This window comes from Nothoprocta perdicaria, unplaced genomic scaffold, assembly GCF_003342845.1.
Source record: "Nothoprocta perdicaria isolate Ctin4 unplaced genomic scaffold, notPer1 scaffold_92, whole genome shotgun sequence".
In the NCBI taxonomy this organism is placed as follows: Eukaryota; Metazoa; Chordata; class Aves; order Tinamiformes; family Tinamidae; genus Nothoprocta; species Nothoprocta perdicaria.
The window spans coordinates 944,327-968,010 of record NW_020456221.1 but is presented as its reverse complement, the minus strand read 5'-3'; the positions used below and the strand labels follow the sequence as shown (position 1 = coordinate 968,010).

Genomic DNA, 23,684 nt, shown 5'->3' with positions numbered 1-23,684 from the left:
CCTAGCTTTGGGTGCCTTCGGCCCCTCTCATTCTGCTTCAGCTCCTTGTCCAGAGAACTGTGCTATGGGCAGGGGCTCCTCCTAACCATGAAGGGAAGAGCTCTTGCAGATATATCTGAACCCTGCATGTTTTGCAATTGAAATATGCTCTGATGTCATGTCACCTGCTAAACTGCAGCCATCCGTTTCAGGTTTTCCACTGTTTTACCTCATTTCAACACTTTACACAAGTACTTGGTATTACACAGATTTTAGTCATTTTGTGTGTGTGCTGCTGTGATTCTGCTGACCTATTGCACCATACCCCTTGTTTATAACACATACCCTGCGTAAAGTGAATTTGTGATCCATTTCAGAGATTCACAGTGCACTGACCACAATGCTCAATCCTGTCCTGCAACAGTATGAGGGTTTAACACCATGACTGCTAGCCCTTGCTTATGCTGCTAAAATTTGTTCTCTCTTGCACAACAAACCATTTAAAAAAGCATGATCATTATTGAGCCACTGCTTAACTATACTTTATATACCACTAATCTGAATATGTTTTGCTGGCAAGAAAATGAGTTATGATTATTTATATGCCAACATCCATTTGTTTTCATTTAGAACAGCAAGCAATTATTCAGACAGCCAATAGTGAGAGCAAGGAAATTTCCACACCAATAGTTAGTATTTCTACCTGAAAAGAAATACAAGTAATTTGGATAATGCATTATGTGTCCACTGAAGTAACGCTCCTGGTTCCTGGCTTTCAATGAGGATTTGCAATTAAATAACTTCTTCACAGGCAGGTATTACAAGGAAAAAAAATACCCAATAAACAAGGCAGGAGCACATTCATTTATTTTGGGGATACTCACAGCAGTCACTCAGGAAATGAGGCTTCATCCTGGAAGGTGCTGGGTGCCCTTGCTGAGAACTTCAGGAGTCAGCCCTGAAAGAGAGAAGTACCTGAAAGTGACCTTTGAAGACTGAAATGTGAGTGTTGTGACTACCTAATGTGTCTTTCCCTTCCCTTGCCAAGGGCCAGGATGGGCTGCTCCCCGTCTCAGGAGCTGGCCTACGTGCTTTGGTGGGACAGCTATGTAGCCTGTGAACCAAGACTGCTGGAAATTATTATAAAGGCAAAATTGCCTTTTTATCTATTCATGCAGTTGAAATATTTGTTCCTCAAGTTTTTTCCAAAGGACAATTCACTTCTATGTGGACAGCTAACCCAGGCCTCATAGGCAGTACCGAAAGGAATCTTCTGAAATTGAATAGAGTTGTGAAATGAAATTTCATGCAGTCCTGCTGTACAGGGTTGCAGGATGGATCACATAATGTACCTATATCCAAAGAAATCTATGTAAGGCTATATTTAGAAGAAGAAAAATAGGACTTCACTTGCCTTTTGGAAATTTGAGATTTTCTTGATCAGCATATCAATGAAAGACAATCAAATCAAATTCATCAAATACTTCAAAAACACTTCAAAAATAACTTATTTTTTTCAAAATTTTTCTTATTTAGGTAACAGTTTCTTCTGGAAAATGCAAATAATAATAGTAGTTATAATATTAATAATAATAGACATTCATTAAACTTTTGAAAAACACACATGTAAAATTGCATTTTCACTCTGCATATATCATTAACAACAGCTAAGGCCACGTACGAACAGGAGACTCGTTAGTAATGAAATATGATCAAAACCAAGATTTATTACAATGATGCGAAAAGTTGAGGAAGCCATCTTTTGTGTGTGCAAATTAAGGCCTGCCATTCTGCTAAACTGACAGCAGGACTGTACCAAGTAGCAGAAAGGCAGAGAGGCAGCACTCTGCACAGTGCTCATTCTTCTCCTCATTATAACATGGCCTGAGGCCTGGAGCAAAACTTTTTTTTCTTCTTTTTTCCACCCCCACCCCCACCCCCATACTGTAATGAGCTTGGTAGATTTGTTCTGTAATGAAAGTGCTTGAAATTGATTTGCCTGCTACTGTTATAAAAGTTGCAGATCAAAGACTTCAGCATCCACCCAAACTGGGGTTAAAAAGTCTTTTCAAAATGGGATTGAGTAAGAAATACAGCCTCCATCAGGCACATTGATCCCATCATGTTTATTGTGGCAAACTGTAAATCATTCACAAACTACCAGATGGTGCTGGATGAATTTGAGCATCATTATTTTGAGGAATATTCTGAGTTCTGATTGAATTTCAACCTCATTCCACAATGTTTTCACATTGCTCCTTCTATCACAGTCATGGGCACCCTCCCATGCTAATTTGTAAAATGAATTTTACTGAATACCATCTAATCTTATTGCCATAGTTACAACTAAGAAATCGAAGATTGCTACACTGAGCTGAAAATAGCTGAGTTGATTCAAGGAAGGGGGCTAATTCTTATGCAAATCTCAGTACTCAAATACAATCTCTTCTCCCAAGAACAATGGCAAGTTTGATCTCTGCAAGCACAGCCTTCTACTGCCTTCTTATTGTAGCTACAACCTGCAAAAAAGCACTGAATGAAATGCCTAATATGACATTTTAAGCACAACACTCGAGTCTAAGGTTTGGTACACAGGCTGTTTTTTGGCAGGGCAAAGGAATTAAGGCAGCAGCAGGGCTTATCCAGTTAAGCATCCAGGTTGTAAACACGAGGTTATAAGCACTGTGCGCCTGCCACATGGACATGGGTTGCAGAGGAACCCCCATCACCCTGGGCCCTCGGCACAATCCTGCAAAGAGCCATCAGTGAAGGCCAGGATGCAGTCGGGAATTCCAGAGCTGGAGTGGCAGCTCCTTTTTATGTCATTGCTTTGTGTTTATGCATGAACATCTTTTTTTCTGCATTATGGAAAAAGGATAGAGCAGTTGTATGTTACCCCAACTAACCCCTGATGGAAGAAGTTGAAGTTTCAGAGGGCAAGCAAAATTCGCCTGCATGGGGATAGTTCATGGGAACTTCTGTCAGAGATCACATGGCATGTAAGGAAAAATCTTCTCCCGTGCAAAAGAAAAGGTCCCTGGATGTCTGCATGGTCATTCCAATGATTCTTTCTCCTTTCTGAACACGTCACAGCTGCTTACAGGACAGACATGTCTCCTTACCCTACCACAGACCTCCCCCCAGCTCTGGAAGACATGGGCAGTGTGGTGCTCCCCCTTTCCCATCTCCTGTTCAAACAAAAGCAAATCCTCTACATGAGAGGAATAAATAATGAAAGGAAAGCAGGGGAAAAGAGGGAGGAGAGTTTAACTGAAAAGAAGTTTCAGAGAGGAAAATAACATCTGTCTTAGAAAAGAGGGAAGAAGTAGGAGGACTTGTTAAGACATTTTAAAGCAGATATGCAAAACCAAATAATAATATCACCTGGATGAAACCTGGATCCAGAGTTCTCAGACAAAAAAACGGAGAGAAAAATATCAAAGACTAAGTGGAAAAAGCAGACAAAATAAAGAAAAATGGTCTTAATATTGTTCTTATTGAGTTAGACTGAAATCCTTCAGCATTTTCTGCACACGACATTGTGCATACTTTCTGCCTGGAAGAAATTTCATTCTATTTGATGTAATAATATGAAATCTTAATGAAGTATTACAAGGGTAACTCTTTAACAAATTGCCAAGTCTTAATATTGATGATATTGAATACGATGAAGAGCCATGGTAGGTGATCATAGGCTCAGTCCTGCAGACAGTGAGATCTGAGGAACAAAGACCGTCCTAGAAGACATCACCTCACAGAACCAAACCCCTTATGTTAAAGTTGCTTTGGTCTTCTGCAGTACCGGCTGCCCTTTTATTCCATTTTATTCTACTCTTTTATTCCATTCTTTCTATTTTTGGTGAGGCCATTACCATGGTCTCACAAATATAGCAACTGAAAAAGAAGAAACATTTAAGTTGTTCATTGCAAGCTACTGTGATGCCATCCAAAATAGCAGGGTCTGCACAGCTTAAATCTTAACTTAAATCAGATCTTTGAACATGAAAGAGTTCAAAACAGGAGCAGAAATGTCCGAGAACCACCTTGCTACCATTTTCTGCAACATGAAACACGAGGCCACCCCCAGGCCTGGCACTGCAAACAGTAACTACGAGTAGAGAGATGAGCTGCATTTGGGGCTAGCTGCTCCACATGTGCTCACAGTGCACAAGGACAGAGCCTAACCAAATGTTGACCTCAGATCCCCAGATCTGAGTTAAGCTATTGCCGTGAAAAGGACTTTAAGTACCTTTCGTTAGGAAGCTTTTGCTCATGCAAAGTGTCATCAAAGTGTTATGAGCTTCTGACTGGGCAATTGATAAAGATGGGGAGAGCAAATCCTCCTTCTCAAGAACATTTTCTGGAATGTAAACTGGTGTACCTCTTACTTTAGCTGCTCTGAGGTGACTGTGTTCCAAACCAGGGCAGGGATTACCTGTGCCCATGCAGTACTCCCACGGCGGCTTCCCTAGGCCAGTGTCAGCTCTGGCTGTTTCCCATTTGCTCAACAGCCGCAAGGCTTCAGCAAGAGGTTGGATTTTCCCTTGGGATAGTAGTGAAGACTGTGATGTAAAAAAAAAAAAAAGATGCTGGAAAAGTTGTGGCTTTTGATGTATGTACTAGATATTGACTCTGGCCACTTTAATCTAATGAGAAATTAGCTAAAAGCTTAAGTTCATGGATATTTACATTAACTCAAGCTAAATCAAACTATAACATCACAGTGAAAATATTTCTGGAGAAAGACATCAGCTGTACTTCTTTAGATTTGTACCAGCCAAAACAAAAGCTACAAAAGCAATGTTTTGATGGTTATCATAAGATTTATCAAGACCAACTGAATAGCACAATATAAACTGTAGAAAATCACAGCATTTAGAAATAGAAAAGGAAAGAAAGTTTTGGCAATGCTGGGGGTCTGTGCAGGCCACAGTTTAAATTATTTTGTAATCAGTTTTTAGTAATAGGCCACATTAGTGGTTTCCATTACATTACAATGGTCCAACTGGCATTAAAATGTGTGTGTGCTGGAAAAATAGAGAAGGGGGACTCTATTAATATATAGGGCAGGATGTAAAAAGTTTTTCTAACATCCTCCCTAATTTCTGTAATATGTGGTTGAAATTAAGATCCTTCTCTCTCTACTATTCTTTGGTGGAAAAAAATAAAACTAAGAATAATTTCTATTTTAATGTATTCTGTTCTCTAGATGTTGAATCGTTGCAATTCAAAAGAGGTATCTTGTAGTAGCACCTTGTATTTTGGCTTTTTTTTTTTTGATCCTATTAGTACTTACTCATCTGCTTAGTATCTTACAGACATCAGTTTCTTATGGAAGTACTCACATATTTGATAAATGAGCAACTGGGGAAATATTTGTAGACTCAGATTAAAGGTCTACTCAGATTAAAGGTCTACTCATAAATGACTTATTCTGGGGAAGCAGTTTCATTTAAGTGGCTTGTTTACCAAGCTACCTGTGGGTAGACTGTCATTTGGAGATGACTTTTCCATTTGGCATTTCCCAGCATCTCCTGAAAACACTAGGACATTATTCTAAACTAGGTGGAGTCAAAATAGTCTTACTGAAGTTTATCAGACTCCTTATATCTTCAAGAGAGATAATACGGTTCTCATCTACACTCATCAGGTCCGAGGGTTACCTGCATGGTACTGCCCAGGAAATGAGAATGAGCCATCAGCAGTTTAGGAACTAGATTGCTGGTTTCAGAGCCAAAATGCCTTGCTTGAAGACATGGGCATGCCGTGTTGCAGGAGAGTCTAGGCTGGCAGGACCTCTCCAGGTCAAGCCTGCTGCCGGAAGCATGGTCTGCATCCTAGTTACATGAAGCTGCTCAGAGCTTTGACTATTCCCACAAGATCTTTGGAAACTTCCATCCAGAAACTGCCATCCAGAGGGACCTGGATAGACTGGATGACTTGGCGGTGAGAAACCTCATGAAGTTCAACAAGGGCAAGTGCAGGGTCCTGCACTTGGGGAGGAATAACCCCGGACACCAGTACATATTAGGGGTTGACCTGCTGGAGAGCAGCCCCACAGAGAGGAACCTGGGTGTCATGGTGGACGACAAGTTGACCATGAGGCAGCAGTGTGCCCTGGTGGCCAAGAAGGCCAACGGGATCCTGGGGTGCATTAAGAAAAGCGTCTCCAGCAGGTCGAGGGAGGTGATCGTCCCCCTATACACAGCCCTGGTGAGGCCACATCTGGAGACTGTGTCCAGTTCTGGGCTCCCCAGTACAACAGGGATGTGGAGCTGCTGGAGAGAGTCCAGCGCGGGGCTACCAGGATGATCAGAGGCCTGGAACATCTGCCCTGTGAGCAAAGGCTGAGCGAGCTGGGCCTGTTCAGCCTGGAGAAGAGAAGGCTGAGGGGGGACCTGATCAGTGTCCATAAATACCTCAAGGGAGGCAGTGAGGAGGAGGGGGCGGCCTCTTTTCAGTGGTGGCCAGCGATAGGACTAGAGGAAACGGCCACAAGCTGAGGCACCAAAAGTTCCAGAGGAACTTAAGGAAACATTTCTTGAAAATGAGGGTGACAGAGCCCTGGCACAGGCTGGCCAGAGAGGCTGTGGAGTCTCCTTCTCTGGAGATCTTCCAAATCCGCTTGGACGTAGCCCTGTGCCCCGTGCTCTGGGTGACCCTGTGTGAGCAGGGGAGTTGGACTAGATGACCTCTGAGGTCCCTTCCAAACTTAAGTATTCTATGATTCTGTGATAAGTAGTTTTGAGAAAATATGAAGCTAAAATTAGGCAGAAGGGAATAGGGTTGGGAAAATTCTGTAAACAAAGCTGGACATCTGAGTTATCAGGAAAAGCACACCTGGTAAGCAGAGAGCAAGAGGGATGATTTTGCATTATTTTGAGTGGGAGTGACTTTTTGGAGTGTATGGAGTTTGGAGAGAGTTCATGCTCACTCCCRTCTATCCCATAGCATACTAGAARAATGTAGAGTTTGGAAGATAGAGAACAATACTTTTCTATTTTATCATGTGTTCTTAAAGGAAAAATGTCAGATAAATTTGCATCTAGATTATTCTGAAATAGCAAAATTACTTTGGACAGACAGATAAATTGAAGGCTTGGCTGGAGAGAGTCCAGCGCAGGGCTACGAGGATGATCAGAGGCCTGGAACATCTGCCCTGTGAGCAAAGGCTGAGGGAGCTGGGCCTGTTCAGCCTGGAGAAGAGAAGGCTGAGGGGGGACCTGATCAGTGTCCATAAGTACCTCAAAGGGAGGCAGTGAAGAGAATAAGGCTGACCTCTTTTCAGTGGTGGCCACTGATAGAACTACAGGAAATGACCACAAACAGAAGCACCACAAGTTTCACAGGAATTTAAGGAAGAATTTCTTGACAGTGAGGGTGACAGAGCCCTGGAATAGGCTGCGCAGAGAGGTTGTGGAGTCTCCTTCTTTGGAGATCTTCCAAACCCGCTTGGATGCAGCCCTGTGCCACATGCTCTAGGTGACCCTGTGTGAGCAGGAGGGTTGGACTAGATGACCTCTGAGGTCCCTTCCAACCTTAAGTATTCTATGATTCTGTGATTCTATGATTCTGCTAATTGTAGGGTCCTGACATCCTAAAAGGACTTCGCTCAGATGTGCTTGAAACTTTCTTTGAATGCAGTATTAAAGAACTCAGGTCTTGATTGCTTTATAATGTTCCTCTAATTATGTTCACTTAAAGGAAAATCTGGTTCAGTCACATTTAGTCTTTGTGATTTCTCATTTAATATTTATAAATATTTAAGATTGTGCAACATTTAATTCAAGTATAAACCCCTGGCAGTCTATGAGGAAGGGCTGATTTGCAGAACTGTAGGTATTTTCCATAGAAGTACTCAAGAACCTTTTCAGATTCTGTATGCATGTATTGCTGTGTAGCAGGTTTAAGCTTGCTGATAGAAAAAGTAGTTAAATGGGATGGTGTGCAAAAAGTTAAAAGCAACATACTGCATAAGTGCAATTTTTATCAGTGAGTTTTACAGAGCTAGCTGAGATCAGTTTATGACATAAAGTAAGCAAACTATTTCAATAACACTGTTTATCCTCTGTTTAGTTTATGCTGAGATTTCATCGTCATTATTACTCAGGGTGAACACAAATATGCACGTAAATATGTGATCATCAGAAGCACATCAAGATGCTACTGATTCTGCCATGTCACAGAACTGTTTCATTTTCAGCGGAATTGGACAAGAGTTCTGAATTCAGTTCAAGCATCGGTCTGCTGTCACTGGCTAATTTGCAGTGGTGCTACCTTAGCTGTTACACTGGCAACAGAATTGTCATTATCTGGAAATAGATTTTGCATCCAGTCATTCCTATTACTCATTTCAAGGAAGCACTGGAGAATGTGACATTCAGGTATTAGCAGTCTTTTATTTTGCTTTTTACCTAATCCTTAAGTGTCAACTTGCTTTCAACTATAATATTGGCACAGGTTCTATATATGTCAAAGATACTTGCACTTAAAAAAAACTAGCAGCACCTTGGTAAAGGTCTCAATTTTGCAATTTGCTATCTGTTTCTTCCTTGCAGCCCTAAATTGTGGTTATTAAATGAGAAAGTAATACCAGAAGTCAGCAATCTGGCAAAGCTATGGTTAATTTGCAAGATGACATGCAGTCAGAGAAAGAGAGAATACTAACAAGAATACAACAACAGATAAGCCCTCTGTCTTCAGAGATGCTCAGAAAAATGTGAGTAAGGGCTGTTGACAGGGGCTCATAAATACTTGGTGCTGCTAAGGTTTCCTTAAAAAATGCAGGAGGTTCAGAAGAGCAGCAGAAAGGCAAGAATCAAAGGACCTTTTGTACAATTATGGGAGATGTGCACGGGGATGTCCACTTGCTTCTACTTGGTGAATCCCTCTGGAGTACTCACAGACTGTCTTGGGTCTACCAGTGGCATCCTGAAAGTACTTTAGTTGCTTTGAGATGTTTTTGCGAACATCTCTGCTTTCTCAAGATTTCTTTCACATATTGTTCACATATTTCAGTTAATTTTTATTTCCTTGTTCATATTATAATTTTGTTGTGCTATCAGGATTTGTAGAACCTGCTAAGCATCCTTATCTTTTTGAGAGTGATATGCATAGGTACCTATCTTAAAGATTCTGCTTTAGATATGTTCAACAAACAATCACTTCATTAATACTGTTTGAGTATTGCCAGCTGATAAATGCTAAAGAACCTTAAACAAGGTTGACAAGGTTGATGCAGATTGTTCTTTTTAATTAGCATGTGTATTTGCTGAAAATTCATTGTGTAATGTAAGCCTTGTCAAACACATTCTGCATCATCCATTATATTTGGGCCATGTCAAGTGCACCATGGCACCACAGTAGATACCAGATATAGTAGATATTAACAGTATAGCACTGTAAACAACGTCACTAAGTGCTTTCAAATCTGTGATACACTAATTAACAATTTTGCAAAAAGATGAACAGCTTTGTTGGGGACTAAACCACATGCTTATTGATATCTGACGAGAAATTGCTATTGACCAGACTTTTAATAAATGCTAATAGAAACTGCTAAGTCTGTTAGGATTTGCTTTGCTCTCCTTATATGATCAAAACAAGATTCTCTCTGCCAGCAATACAAATCCAGGCTTATTTGTAGAGTCAGGCGCCGACAGCGTAGAAAATGCAACACTGCCACATGTTTAGAGACTTCAATAGAGGATGGCAGTGCTGCCAAAAACATACATCTGCCCAAACTGAAGAAGCCTGTAAAAATGAAGATACACCCTCATCAGTGAAAAGTTGATGAACAAGCGTCTAACTGTGCCGAAAGAGTGTTTCTCAGGGCAATGGCAAGTGTGAAAAAACTTCATGAAGCTTCTTATATTTGCAGTGCCATGTTCCTGCTCCATTGCTGTGTTATCTAACTCCCTGTAAATACGTGTTTACTACAGGGAAAGATAAAGGTCACCCAATGCATGCAACACTTTTTATCCTATTAGTTCTGCCATGGAGCTGCAAACCGACTAAGACAAATCAAAGACAGCGAGGCAGTGTCTGATGAGTATGTGGCAAACTTCAGCAAGAGCAGGTGTTGGCCACGGCGATATGGCAGGCATATCAGAAACCTTTTGTTTGTACAATTAGCACAATGTCTTCCTGTAGCATAAAATTAGGCCATTTTTTCAGGATTTTCTACTGATCCACTTTGAAGAAAGGCTGAATTATTGAGGCAGCAGTTGCTCACTTCAAAGCGACTATGAGATTTTGAGAGGGACATTATCTTTGGTACTCAAGATTTTAGTCAATCTCTATTAGCAGAGATCAAGGGCCAGTTTATTCTCCAGGGGCCTAAAACTTTCCCTGGAGCATCTGATGCTGACCGCCAGCAACGAGAGACATAGCCTGCATCACATAGGCTGCTAGGATGATGTGATGTGATAAATTTTGTCCTCTCATGTATGGTGAAAATAGACCTATGGGAAAAGGAAGATACTTTCATGTCTGCAAGGCAACTAAATGAGTATTGCCAAGAAAAGGAATCTTGAAAGACTCTTGTGCATTTTTACAGGGATTTGACTTGGCCATGTTTATGTTTTTGTATGTTAGGCACACACCGAAGAAAGGTCATAAGGAATCTAAGGTAAATGAGCTTTTTGTACACATTCACTGAAAAAAAACTCACTTCTGTCTACTTGTGGATGAAAAATCTAATGTGGGGAGAGTAGTCACAGAGCTCCTGTTTCAAATGCTGAATTGCAATGAAGTGCATGAATTTTGACCTACTGGATATATGTGAGTCCTGCAATATATTTGTACCCAATTAGAACTGTTTGTGATCGACACCAATTGTCGTAAACAACAGCACTAAGTTCCTCTGATTCCTTGACTGTGCACATACTATTTAATTAATCTTAACTCAGATATACTGAAGTTAGATGCTACATTTTAATCTATTTGTATGCACTGCTGCAGATAGTAAAGGCAGACTGTGTACAGGATTCCTAAATTAATTTCCAAGGAAGGAATAAAGAACCAGAGAATGTGTTCGCTCAGGTAAATATTGAAATCATATAAATTTGCTGAGGCAATTAAACTGATAAATGAAATCACTTACTGACAGTAAAGATCCCTTTTCAATAATTTTACCAGGTACAGAAGAACTTATGGCTTGGAAACACACATTCCTGCTGGCTATACTGTTTAGAAAAGACATAAGCCAATAAAGCCTGTGGTTTTCGCATATGCATTCCTTATACCAGAGAATATCAATGGTCTTGGGAGTGACCTGTTCCAGTAGTCTACTGGGAGTGACGCAAAAAGATGAGGCTATAAATCTAGAGCTGTTAGACATGCAAAATGAGTTGTCTTATCCTGCTGGCGGCTGTATACAGATTTTGAGCAGCCTAAGAGCAAACAGTGCAGCTGGAGGACCACATTGCTCACAAGCAATGAGGTCAGCAACAGCCAGAGCTGTGCAGGAGGCCAAGTTGTCCTACAGAAAAGGGAGAGCTGTTACAAAGACCAGCTGTAGCTTCCCTAATGACTCAATGCTAGTGTTAAAGAAATGAAAGATGTCAGGTCCTAGCTGGAAACCTGCTGTGCTGGCAGGTAGTTCACCCTAAGCCCATCTCCCACCCTCCCCCGCAAAAATACAATAAAATATCCACTTGGCTAACAACCTTGGAAATACTTCTCTTTCAGTGCTAGTCCAAAGAGTCTACTGATGGGACCACTGAGAGAATTCTACTAAAAGTCTGAGGGACAGGAAAAAAACATGTATATATTGCCCTACCCCCACAGGGTTTTGATGTTCATCATGTTAGCAAGAGGCTGGCTTAAGCCTCATATCAAGTGTTTTTCAGAAATCCTCTTCACTGATCCAAATGCCAGCGGGTATCTTATCCCTCTTAGACATTGCAATACCTTTGTAGAATAGAGAATAGGAAATCGACCCCTTGCAATTTCTCTAGCATGGGCATTTCATTTTATATTTCTTAATCCCCATGTTTTTCACTGCATTTTTGACAATGCAGAATTCTGTGCTCCATAATGTGAAGATTCCTTTTTCTTTTTCCTCTCTGTTTAATTCTTGGGCTGAACAGCTCAAAAGTGCTTTTGGATTTTGGTGAGATCATGGTTTTGATGCCTTAAATAAGAGGAAAAGAAGGAATGTGCTGATGAACTTGATTACATTGAAAAATTGAGACAGACAATTTAATTTAAAGGTTCCATCATTACCGATTCATTGGAAATACTGCTGATCATAATGAATTTGTTTAGTATTCATGGAGAGCTACATACATTTCCATAGATTATGCTCCTGTGAGATATAGCGTCACTTAGCCATTGGCTATTCCTAGTGAGCGAGGGAGAGTAAACTGTTTTATCGAATGGTAAAGTCCATCTACTGCCAAGTGTTCGGGGTGCAATTGTTATGCTTGGCTAGGCTGATATTTAGCTTCTCTCTGCTACAGAAGTGACTGACCTCCTGCATAAACATGTACAATTAATGTCAGGATTACAGCTAACCAGGAGGCTTTGTGCATGCTGCTGCTATCCTTTCCCCCTCAGTCATTTGGGCCACATTAAAAATTATGAGGTAACCTTGCACAAATGCTAGAACTGTTGTTCAAAGGGTCTCTGTAAGGATCATTAAGATACATGTTTCCTGTGGTGCTCTCTCTCTTGCTTCCTGTCAGTGGTACCTGAGGTACCTGACTGCAAAAGGATGCCTTGAAAGGTTATATGTAGCATTTTACAGGATGTCTTCCTTGGCTAATTGTAGCTCCTTTGCTTTAAATCCTCTGATTTTTATTTTACATTTTTTCCTTCAAAAGTATATGTTCATAAGTGGTACATGTACTAAGATTTAGCAACAGAAACACACTCTTCTGAGAGTCAAGTGACACAGTATTTTTCTCCCTTGATGTGTTTTTCCTTATCTAAAAGCTGTAAACTTCTACAAATTCTCCAGGACCATTCCAGTGAAAGATAGAGGTACAGAAGAAAACTAACAGCAGAAAATGGAGAGTGGAGCCATAAATAGCCTGATGTTGCTTACAGGCTAGTTTTTGCAGTCCTGAGACTGAGGAATAGTTACTCTGAAGAGCAAACCTTACAGCATACTCCTACGTAAAAGCAGCAAAGGTTATACATATATATATAAGTTCAAGAATTAATACTTTAAGTAAATATTGCCATTACAAACAATATTTAAAAAAAAAAAACAAAAAAACTTCTGCTGATGGGATTTAAGTCCCCCTTTTGAACTACAATATTGTCAAAGCTGCATATCAGGAAGTATCTATATATACACTTAACATACCAAGTATCTGTCTGTGCTCTTCTATCCTACATCTGAATACTGTACAGAAGAGTGGGAGAAAGCAGTAATTATGCTGACTGTCCTAGTACTGCCAGCAGCAATGTTGCTATACCAAAACATAAGTCAAAATAAGAGCAGTTGCCATTATCTCAGTTCCAAGAAATGGCACTGCCCTAGCCAGCCTGACCAAAATATTCCAGCAGCATATTGATAGGATAGGGGGATTTTCAATGAGTGAGAGGAGAAGGCTTGGGCAGACAAAATCTGCCTCATAGTAACTGGCAGTGAAAATGCCCCAGGTGCCCAAACCTCTTCCAGTAGAGTTGTTGCAGTGGTACGGGCTATCAAAGCCACCGAAACCAAACTAATGTCAGTTCTCTGTCTCCTTTCCTATTGCATCAAGGCCTAACCTCACTGGCCTCATTTCTTGGCATACATAAGTAAGAAAGCATGAGTAATCTTGCTGAGCTGTCGCTGCTGCACTGAAAAGCAGGGCAACTACCACACTTTGTTCTGGTGCCTAGAGTTTGCTTCTGAGTTCCTCCACCCTTTTATCTAAGTATCATTGCCCGGAGTGCTGTCATATACACCAGCAATCTTCTTAAGCTTGCTCAATCAAAAAATGAGCAGACATGGATGACTTTTAGGACAAATGTCCTCCCAGAATAGCTGGAATAAAACTGCAAAATAACAGCAGCATCCTATCACTCTTTCCCTCAAGGAATTTTCAGGGGATGATACTATTAGTTTTTTGACTCACTGGCCCTCACTTTGCACGAAGTGGACTGTTTGACTTCTCATGGGTTGTGGCTTTGGAGGATCCATCTGAGAAAGACAAATTCCCTGGCTAAACACATGGGAATACCATGAAATAATTGCTTGAGCTAAGTAATCACCAGTCTACACAGAACTTTAAATTACATCTGTTTAATTATGATTATGACTGATGTAACTTAAATATGGAGTTTTGTGAATGCTGTCCAGGCAAGATCATACTTGAGGGTGTATATGGCACATTGCTAACTAGATGGCATGGCTTTGTAGTCCAAAAACAGCATTGTTGTGGCCATTCACAGCATCTTTAACTTTTACCAAGTAGATTATGTTTAGTAGATTTTTTTGTCTTTTAATTTGTTGGCTGGGAGGAAAGTCACAGATAACTGTTTAAAAGCCAGACTCTACTCTCTATTTCTGGATGTTAAGAATACTCACAGAATTTCTTTATTATAGTAATTTTGCCTTGAACCATTGGCTGAATTCACCTCTGTGCCCAGAAATCAGCATGCAGAGGTCAAACCAGATAAGGGAAAAAAGAAGAGAGGTTCTCAGACATATATGCTAACGACTCCCATACAAATGGGATGTGACCAAAGGACACGGGTCTAGAGTAGAGATGCATGTCAATGCAGTTGATATTAGGAGTATAAATCCTTATGCTTTCATGCAAAAACTAACGAGGGTGAATCATAGAATCACAGAATATTTAAGGTTGGAAGGGACCTCTAGAGATCATCTAGTCCAACCTTCCTGCTCAAGCAGGCACACCTACAGCATGTGGCACAGGGCGGCATCCAGGCAGGTTTTGAAGACCTCCAGAGAAGGAGACTTCACAACCTCCCTGGGCAGCCTGTTCCAGGGCTCTGTCACCCTCACAGTAAAGAAGTTCCTCCTCACCTGGAGACGAAACTTCCTGTGCTCCAGCTTGTGGCCATTACCCCTTGTCCTGTCGCTGGCAACCAGTGAGAACAGCCTGTCCCCTTCCTCCCTGCATTCTCCCTTCCTGAACTTATGCATATTAATCAGATCCCCTCTCAACCTTCTCTCCTCCAGAGAAAACAGGCCCAGCTCACTCAGCCTCTCTTCATACGAGAGATGTTCCATTCCCTTATTCATCCTGGTTGCCCTTCTCTGGACCCTCTCSAGAAGCTCCACGTCCCTCCTATACTGGGCTGCCCAGAACTGCCCCCAGTACTCCAGGTGCGGCCTCACCAGAGCTGAGTAGAGGGGCAGAATCACCTCCCTTGACCTGCTGGCAACATCCTCTTGATGCAGCCAGGAGCCCATTGGCCTTCTTGGCCACGAGGGCACTGCTGCCTCATGGGTAACTTGGTGTCCACCAGGACTCCCAGGTCCCTCTCCGTGGAGCTGCTTTCTATCACATGTCCACAATGGAAAAACAAACAAACAAACAAAAAATTCTCTAGCAACACTATTCCCAAAGGAAATCTTGATAATCTCACAGAAGTCATATAAACAAGAAGACAGGATAAATCCAGAGCTTTTTCTATGCTCTAAGCAGTGTCTGATAACTCAAGCATAATTCATATTCAGATGTGAACTTTAACAGCAAATTCTTAAATATTACTCTCTTGACTGTTTTGCACAGACCCATCACTCTCATATCCCCAAATCATTTTATTAGTGCCATCTTTCTGCATATATTTATAGATTAAGTATTGAGAAAGCACACAGATGATGTGCAGATCATTTATTTTGATGAAATAAAACAGTAGATTAACTTCAGTTTTATTACCTTTTGTTTACTCATACGGCTAAGAAGGAGTCAGCTTTGTTTGAACTCAGCATTTACAGCTGACTTTTAATTAACTTCTCTCCATAATTTTCTATAAAGTTCTTCTGCTGAATAATACCTCTATTTCACAACGGCAGCAAGTAAAGTCAGTACAGCATAGAGTGAAAAATGGCTCTGCAGTACTGAATAAAGTATTTAGAGTAACTTTCTGCTGGGAGACTTTTCAAAACAGCCAAACAATAAATAATTTACCAAAATGTGGCATCAGAGGCCAAATCTTGATCCCACTGAAATCAAGAGCTAACATTTTCAGTAGTACTAGTATTTGGTCCTTGAAATATTCTAGTATATTTGGTTCAGGCAAAAGATCATGTTACTACTGAAAATCTAACCTTCATTAAATTTTCTGTGCACTTAGATTGTTGTATAAATTGGAGAATAGGCTTTGTTTGAACTGAATAATACCTGTATTTGATTTTTAGAGTGATTTTTAATGTAGTATTCTCTCCAGGTTTCTATAATACTCAAGGAATACAAGTGCAACTAGTGAACTCTCATATACATAAACTCCCTTGGGGACAGACAGCCAACTGGACAGTGGCACTGCTGCTTGCTTCCAAGGTGGCAAGTTCAACCCGTCTCAGTTCCTTTTTAATTAAACTCTCTGTTTGCTTCCGTATAAGCTAGTATATATAAATATCAGCCACCATTAAAAAAAAAGAAGTGCTTCATATTTACATTTAGAATTGAGTTCATTTCTTTGCACTCAGTGTAGAACACAGAAAGATCAGGACCAGTTAGTACATATATGTCTTTATCTAGATGCAAAATTACATCACTCTTTAATACAAACTGGGCAACTGATTCCTAAACTGTGTATTCATTAGAAAAGAGGAAGCTCTTCACTGGCTCTGGTTTTCCGCTTCCACAAACCTGTTTAAAGCATATATGGATGAGAAAAGCTAAAACAGCCTAAATATGCAAGGAAAGAGTGAATTCACACCTATCCCTGTGGTATTCAGATTTAAATTGCTGAAAGCATCCCTAGTACTTGGCAACACCATTGACAGTTTCAAGTACACAACATCTTTGAAAGCAGCTTCTAATGACTTGAGAATTAAAGGATTTGGAAAAAATGATTATATTTGGGCAGAGTTGGAGACCTGAAGTTCTATGCATCTTAATGTCCTCAGGAAATAACCAGGTCTGTGGTGGATGGCAGTGGACACACAGCTCTATTTGTTCCCAGGGTTAATTCATTCTAGTAGAGGAAGTGATATTCATGAGGAAAAGGAGGGGTAAAGGCCGCTAGACCTCTAGATGTATGCAACTTCCAGCTTCTGTGTCAAGAATACGCAAAATTTTGGCCAACTTTTTCAGCAGATTCCTTGCTCTTATCTGAAGGAGTGATATACAGGACAAAAAGTAGTGTAGCTTAACATAATTCCTATCACTATTTAAGGAGCATTTAAGGAGTATAAATGGATGGGGAAGAGATTACTTGAAGAAGAAAACTAAAACTATTGGCTTTCACAGATTCATTTCTATGGGGCAAAAGAATAGGTTTAATTTCACAAAGAAAATTATAGAGAAAGAAATTTTCTTGCAGAACAGAACGGTCTGTAGCAACAAAGGCCAGAAATTACCAGGCAGACACATTTGCTTACAGAATATTCTTCAGTGGACAGATGTTTTCTGTGGCCTGAGATGGTTCTCAGTGGAGAAAATAGCCTGTCAAAAATGATGAAGATGCAATGCATTTGCTACTGCGTAGGAACGTCATATGTCTCTGCACAGGGCAGAGGTTAAGCAAATGAATATTACCCAATTCGCTGAGAGATTCAGGACTGATACACTGTATAATTAACCTAAGTTAACATTTAGTCAGAATCTGGCTAGTATACCTACCACTTGCCTAATTAAAAGAAAACAATTTGACTCAGAACATATCGTGTGCAAAAAAAGATTTAAATGATCAATCAATTTTGTCATCTAATGAGCTCAGTTTAAAAGGGTGCCTGGTTAAATGGAGAAACTAAATATGCAAAGTTACAAACAAGAAACCCAAGCCAAAGACTGACCTAAAGCTAAAAAATCTCAATTGCTGTTTTACTTCTGACTTCTAGGAGAAAGAGTCTTGGCTTTCATGGGCAATTCCCCAAGACACTCAAGGGAATAGCCATCTTGCACAGTTTAGTAGGGTTTTATGAGACTGAAGACTAATTAAACTGATACTTATTAGTATCTTGGATTATGATTGCTTCTGTTGTAATCTATGAGCCCATCTGTTTTTAAATTACCTGATCAACTTCTTCTTCTTCTTTTTTTTTTTTTTTTTTAAAAAGTGTCTTTTAAAATACAGCTGGCGTAAGAGGCAAGGCACCCAAGTCTTACAGTTTATATTTACCTAATTGGCTTTAATATAGTATCTTCTTTTAATGATCTATGTATTTTACAGTTATGGAAAAGAATTTATTATATGCTTTGTGCCACTTCCTCTTCCACACATTGTAAAATCAGGCCTAATATCTAAAATATTGCCTCAGCTACATATTATTGTGATACCGTAGAAGGATTAGTAAAGCTCTTGTTTCTGTCTATATTGTTACCCCAATGAAAAAATTCAGAGGGAAGCTCATATTTATTTTTCCTGATTTTGCTGGTTAAATCATTCAATAGGTTATGAGATATTATAACAGTATGGAACAACCTGAACTTTGTAGCCCGCAGTCTCACAGGTTGCAGCAAAGTAAAACTAGGCATTGTGAAGATCTGTCCTCTATATTTCACTGACAGCTATAATAATTTAAAATAGCTCCTGTGCCTAACCTTTTCTGCAACTAGCTGGCCACACAGCTTACTCTAGAGGCAATACAGTGGATAGGAGCTGCCCTCCTGAGCAAGTGCAGCTAGGGACTAGTGTATGCTGAGGTGCCTGGTGTGTATACAAGCACAATTCAATTTATGGCTAATTTGAAGATCGGGAACTGGATATTGACAACATGTCATAGATTAATTGACACAAAGAGCCAATCTCTTACAACCAGGTAAAAACTAGAAATTTGGAACTCATATGGATCTTGAGATCTTTATAATCTCATTATCTCTGCTTCTTGGATCAAAGCATTTAAATGGTAAAGATCACAAAACTATACTCTCAACAGACGGAACAGCCATTTCGGCTGTCTGTAATGCCTGCTGAAGTTAGGGCAAGATCACCATTCCTGTTTAAATTTGTGGTGTAAATTTGTGGTTTTGATTAGCAGTTTTGTACTGTTTGGGATAGCACAAGACCTCAACTGCATTAGGGACCTATTGCCAGTATATTGCAGGCTGGCAGTGTTCTGGCAGTGGTGAGCAGAGAGACTCCAGAAGCACAACAACTCCTAGAACATGCCTGACGTGTAAGTTTGGTGCAACTCTCATTTGCTGAAAGAGATACCTGAAAGACCTAGAGATGTCTTTTGCCGCTTAAGAAAACTGGTCATCACTTAGACAAACTGGTCACCCACAAATCTATGGGCCCCCATGGGATGCACCCAAAAGTTCTGAAGGAACAGATGGGGTTAATTGCTCAGTCACTCTCCATTACTTTTGAGAGGTCATGGAGAGCAGGGGAAGTGCCAGAGGACTGGAAGAAGCCAACATCATCCCAGTCTTCAGAAAGGGCAAGAGGGAGGAGCCGTGCAACTACAGGCTGGTCAGCCTCACCTCCATCCCTGGAAAGGTGATGGAGTAGCTCATCCTAGAGATCATCTCGAGGCATGTGAAGAAGGAGGTGATCAGGAGTAGTTAGCATAGATTCACCAAGGGCAAGTCATGTTTGATGAACCTTACAGCCTTCTATGATGGGGTGACTGGCCGGCTGGACGAGGGGAAAGCCATGGATGTTGTCTACTTTGACTTCAGCAAGGCTTTCGACACCGTCTCCCATAATATCCTCATACAGAAGCTCCGAGAGAGCGGTCTGGACGAGTGCACAGTGATGTGGATTGAGAACTGGCTGGATGGCAGAGCTCAGAGGGTGGTGATAAATGGGGCCGAGTCCAGTTGGAGGCCTGTGGCCAGTGGTGTCCCCCAGGGCCCAGTACTGGGCCTGGTGCTGTTCAGCCTGGTCATCAATGACCTGGACGAGGGCACAGAGGGCACCCTGAGCAAGTTTGTGGATGATCTCAAGCTGGGTGGAGTGGCCGACACTCCGGAGGGCTGTGCTGCCATCCAGAGGGACCTGGACAGGCTGGAGAGTTGGGCAGAGAGGAACCTCCTGAGGTTCAATAAGGACAAGTGCAGGGTCCTGCACCTGGGGAGGAATAACCCCAGGCACCAGTACAGATTAGGGGTTGACCTGCTGGAGAGCAGCTCCACGGAGAGGGACCTGGGAGTCCTGGTTGACGACAAGTTGACCATGAGGCAGCAGTGCCCTCGTGGCCAAGAAGGCCAATGGGATCCTGGCTGCATCAGGAGGATGTTGGCAGCAGGTGGAAGGAGGGGATCCTGCCCCTCTGCTCAGCTCTGGGAGGCCGCACCTGGAGTATTGGGGGCAGTTCTGGGCTCCCCAGGAAAAGAGGGATGAGGAGCTTTTAGACAGGGTCCAGCGGAGAGCGACAAAGATGATTAAGGGAATGGAACATCTCTCGTACGAGGAGAGACTGAGTTGGACCTGTTTAGCTTGGAGAAGAGAAGGCTGAGAGGGGATATGATTAACATGTATAAGTTCATGTAGGGGGAGTGTAGGGAGGAAGGGGCCAAGCTCTTCTCACTGGTGGCCAGTAACAGGACAAGAGGTAATGGGTGCAAGCTGCAACACAGGAAATTCCATCTCCATGTGAGGAAGAACTTCTTCTGTGTAAGAGTTCTAAGGGTCACAGAGTCCTGGAACAAGGTGCACAGGGATGTTATGGAGTCTCCTTCTCTGGAAGTTCTTCAAAACCCATGTGGATGCCATGCTGATGATCTCTAGAGGTTCCTTCCAACCTTAACCATTCTGTGATTCAGTGAGTGGCTTATTTATCCAGGCTTTAATGACAAGAGTAAATTCAAAGACTTCAAGTTAGGCTAAGTCATGGTACAAACCACAAGAATATAGTCTGTTGGAAATGGCCCTGTCAGTTAGGGTGGTTTAGGTTTTAATGCTACAAAAACTAGGGACATTTTTAAGGGACATTGCTTTTCCTTATGTGTGGGCTCTCAAGTTAATCTGAACCATATGGAGTAATATACTTGCAGTGAATTTGGCTTCAGACCATTGGACCAAAAGCCAAGGATTTACTGTTTGTTTCTTTGTTTAAAAGAAAACATCCTACCTTTTAAATTTTTTTTTTTCAGCATACAAGTCCCAAACAAACATAGATAGCCATGAAGGAGAGTGAACTTGTGTGTAATATGTGGGTAAGCAGGAAAAATAAACAAGACTGAAAGTTATCTGACAGTAAATATCAGCCTACATTTTCTTATTGACAGCCCTTATTAAGGTACATAGCAAATCCCTGTACACCTGTCTTTGAATATATTCCCCTACAATACCACCTTCTTTATGCTTTGTATTAAGGGCCCCCTTCCTCTCAAATGCTAAGTAATGTTCAGTTATCTATGAGGTGCTCACATATATGTGTTCAAGAAAACAATCCCAAGATAAAAAAGATTGGCCTGATGTCCAGGTCTGACTTGTGACACAGGTTTTCCAGCACATGCAACACATGAAATGTGTGCTGCCTAATAGGCCTCCATGGCTGTGGATGCGTTTGATCCAGGAAAGCTGGGAAACACTCAGAGGCTCCAGTGCCTCTGGGTCACAACAGCCAAGGCCATGTCTGTAGCACATCTTGTCTGGGATGTGGTAGGAGATGGGCATCCACAGGGCCAGCTCATGGGAAGGGCTTCCTCTAGCCTTCCCTCTGGCTAGGGGAGCCAGACCTACACTGTCATGGTTTGATGCCAGGTTCATCTTTGGAGTTTAAGATGAAATTACTTTTTTTTTTTTTTTTTTTTTTTTGTGCTCCAAGACTAAGTGTTTGCGAGTGGCAGGAAGCACTAAATTAATTTTCAGCTCCCTCAGATATCCCTGTTCTCCTTTAACTTAAACATGATTTCTTTTCTGAAATCACTTTGGATAGTGGCCTCCCGTCCTGTAATGGGCCTTGGGCTGGAAAGTAGAAAGTTTTGCAGTTAAAGACAGTTGGCGTTCGGTTGCTTTCTCTGACTTGGACACTAGCACTCAAAAGACAAATGATGTGCCTTATGTGAGAGCAGTCCGGGATTATTTTGCTCATTTCCTGAAAGGAAAGGAAATTTAAACCACATTTGGCTTGCAAGCGCCAAACTGTTGGTACATCTGGAAGCAAAACCAAAGACCACCTCAAAGAGCTCCAAAAAAGTGTGAAGGAAATGAACTTTATCCTGCAATAATCAGAGAGGATATCACAGGACATACTGAAGAATTAATGAAACACACTTCAAGAACATGGCTGTGTGAAAGCAGGCTGGTTACATCCAGGTTTACTCAGTAAAATATTAAAGGCCTTTTCTCCTTACCCAGCTACTTTTACTCACTCCAGAGCACTTTAGGAAGGGGAAGAGACTAATAGCCACTGAAGAGGCTGTAGAGTTCAACAGAGGCTAATAGCTGAAAAGAAAAAAATAGTCAGAAAGGGTAAGTCAAACAGGGGTGTATGTCAAACAGTTGCACTGGGAACAGACATTTCAGTAAAGTAGACTTGTTTCGAGTACCATTTCATAGAACAGCATTTGTTTTAGAACTATAGCAGCTTCTAAAATATCAAAAAGACATATCACATCTTTTATTTTTTTCACCCTGAAAGAGCTTTCAGTGTTGTTAAAATATTACAAAATTTATAATAACCTTTTGAGAATTGGAATGAGACTGATAATTTTTTAGAAGTACAATTTTCCCTCCTAAGAAAATGACAAAGGCTATTGCTAAATGTAGGCTTTTTCCTTCCTATTTTACATTAAAAAAAAAAAAAGCTATGTGGAAATCTATTTTCTAATAAGCATATGATTTCTAAGCAATTAAATGCTGATCTGAATGTGTGCTCTCCCTTGTTTTTGATATGTGCCCAAACTGTACCCTGCTGCTCATCAACCACCCAGAAAAACAGAAGGCTCAGGGAAGGCACCCAGGGCGACAGCAAGGCTCAGGAAAGTTCTCTGGGTCCTGCGTGCCCTTGTAGCAAGGTTGAGTCATGAGAACACGCTATTGCAGTGCTCAAGCACACTCTGAGGACTGAAGGTCAGTCTGTGGATGCATTTGAGAAGGGGCAACTCTGTGGCTGGTGGGTGGTAGAAGAATGAAGGCTGAAGCTGCCTCTCCCTTGGGCATAGTACTTGCTGAGGCTGTCTGAGATGCTGGCAGCCACTGCCAGCCCTGCCAGAGGGGCACATGCTGCTTGTGAGGGTTGAAAGCTGGAAAAATTAATATTGGGCTCTCCTGAATAACTCGTCACAAAGCTGTCATTAATCGTGAGCGAATATTAATCGTTTCTTCTTATCCCCAAATTAGAATGATCAGTATGTGAGATTGAAGCAGGCTGATGATAAATCAAAACCCTAAGCACTGTGAAATCTCTTGGAAATGTACAATGGATTTTCAAAAAAGGTAATAAAAATTACATAGCATAGTACCTGGAGGTTTTGCTTTTACACCTCAGCCACAAGAATGTTTTTATGATGGTCTTTAGAACACATACCAGTTTAAGCCTGGGAATGAAATGGGTGCTGATGCACAGCCTCATGATATGGTTTTTTTTTTTTTTTTTTTTTAAAAAGTACTTTCTATGCAATTTTGTTGACAAGAACGTAGATAGAAGAGTATTCAGTAGCATGAACTCAGTGCTGGCC

At 41.2% G+C, this 23,684-nt stretch overlaps 1 long non-coding RNA gene across 1 annotated transcript in view; it reads right to left on the bottom strand.

The window, feature by feature from the left end:
- Window positions 1-875: 875 nt before the first annotated feature.
- The window catches only part of LOC112958907, an 84,650-nt gene continuing 61,841 nt past the window's right edge, over window positions 876-23,684 (bottom strand). The window contains exon 2 of the long non-coding RNA XR_003251522.1: window positions 876-937. This is a non-coding gene — a long non-coding RNA (uncharacterized LOC112958907). The remainder of the gene's footprint in view (window positions 938-23,684) is intronic.